This window comes from Mustela erminea, chromosome 2 (genome assembly GCF_009829155.1).
Source record: "Mustela erminea isolate mMusErm1 chromosome 2, mMusErm1.Pri, whole genome shotgun sequence".
NCBI lineage: Eukaryota > Metazoa > Chordata > Mammalia > Carnivora > Mustelidae > Mustela > Mustela erminea.
The window spans coordinates 112,226,248-112,228,463 of NC_045615.1; the positions used below are offsets into that span (position 1 = coordinate 112,226,248).

At 35.8% G+C, this 2,216-nt stretch overlaps 1 pseudogene; it reads right to left on the reverse strand.

The window, feature by feature from the left end:
* Positions 1–229: 229 nt before the first annotated feature.
* Positions 230–1,339, reverse strand: LOC116582529 (annotated as a pseudogene).
* Positions 1,340–2,216: the final 877 nt, after the last annotated feature.

Below are 2,216 nucleotides of genomic sequence, written 5' to 3' on the forward strand. Positions count from 1 at the left end.
TAGAATCTTAAACTTTGTATTGAAGGAGCAGGAGGCTGGCTGAGGACAAAGCAAAGGCTGGCGCCTTGCACGACCCCCCTTCACCCGCTCCCCTCCATATGTGTAGCATTCCATTTATACATTAAATATATGAATTTTTCTTCATTACCTTATTTGTTTCTGCAACCATGGTCATTTTTCTCTTGACTCTGTATTTGAAACTGCTTTCTTCTATAATTATTTATGCTTTTTAAGGTCCAACCCAAAAGATACTGTGCCACTTGACCTTGAAGTAGTCAGTATCAGGTCTCTTCCTCTTCATCTCTATCCAAAAACAGCATAGGACCTTTCTTGATCTTCTGTGCCTCATCAGTGTTAGTGACAGATTGAGATTGACAATCTTTTGCTTTTCCCAGTTTCTCTTCCATTTCCTCCTCATTTATCTTCTATTCTTCCCCTTCATCCCTAATGCCAGTAGCCAGTCTGGACTCTGACCCTTCTGGTTCTTTCTCACCTTTCTGAAGGATGGAAATTTCTTCACTGAAATAAGCTCTAAATTCTTCCACTTCATCATTGGTGAGGGAACAGTTCTTGACACAATTACTTTATTATCTGAACTCATTAACAATTCTTTGGTGGGCCTTTTCTGCATTTGCTGAAGAAATCTTACCTGTGGCTCCAACAGCAAGAGCAAGAGACAGGCCATATTTGGGTATAGGTAACCTGTTTACCTCATATACTTCTTTATCCTTCATCAGATATGTTGAATGAATGTAGGGGACAAACATATTTGAACCTTTTCTTTTAAATCTTGATCTTGGTCTAAAAACAATTCCGATTATTTTCTAAATATTTCTGACTTTATCTGGATTGATTCTGATTTCCCTCACAGGCAATGAGAAGCTTCTGAACCATCTGTTTTTCTTCTGAGAGAAGCAAAATTAATATAGCTTTGCCATCCTTTCTGTACCCTGCCATTCCACCTGTCCTGTGAATATGTGTGCTGGCATTCTTTGGACAATTTATTTGAAGAACCCAGTTCACAGCTTGGAAGTCTAGACCCTGGCCATAATGACAGTAGCAAAGAGCACTGCCTTTTGCAGACAGATTCATTATAAATCTCCATTATCATCATCTGCTATTGTCAGACACGGGGGGCAAGGACAGAAGAACACAGCTGGAAGAACACTCTATATGGATACTGAATCTCTTTATAACTGAAGAAAAAGACAATACTCTTCTTCTTGAGGTGGCTTCTTAAAGTGGAATATAACACATTCATTTTTTGCTGTAGCTCTCAAACTATGCAGGCCTCTTCCAAAGTGACAGTGGTGCTGTATTTTTCTTTATCACAAACCCAGACATATGATTTTTAGTCAACAAGATGTAAAACCCCCTCAAATCTCTATGAGTTTGTGTGTGTGTGTGTGTGCGCGCGTGCATGCGTGTTAAGAGTATAAATAGTTCTGATAAACTATGTACTAAAACCAAAGCATTATTTATTAAAACAACTTTTTTTTAAAATTAGAGTTTACTGAGAATCAAGACTTCTATTATATTCAGTGGGCAGTCTAATCATCAATAACAATGATATCGAAGTTATTAATTAACTTGCATTTGCATGCCACTGAATACTTATTTCCTCAGTGTCTGCTGAACTTTCTTACTCATTTCTCTATGTTCCTGGTAGAATATAAGTTCTGGAAATTCTCTATTTGAGTCAAAATTTTGACTCTGCATTTCCTCCTTATGTGGCCTGAGGCAAGATATTTGACTTTCCTGTAGCTTAGATTCCTCTTCTATAAAATCGAGATAAATACTAGGGAAACTACATGTAGAACAGGTTAAGTATACACATGCATTACCACATGCAACATGAAAACAAAAATACATAAAATTAAATTAGAATAGCTGTAGTCCATAATATGCTTAAAATGTTATTGTAGTAGGTGCTTGCTAAATATATGGGGGATAAGATGAAGTTGATAAGGCGTACAGATAATAAGAATGTAGTAGTTAAGCCATGTAGACAAAAAATCTAATAAAAGGTAAAATAAAATAATGTCTTTATGGAGAGGTAAATTGTATAATAAATATTCAAATTTGAGATACATCACTGATATTTAAATTTTTCTAAAAATGCATTGTTGTTCAGTCAAAAAAAAAAAAATATCCAAAATGTAATACATTGCGCTGCATGCTGGAAGTAGAATAGGAATAAGACATATGGTTCATGT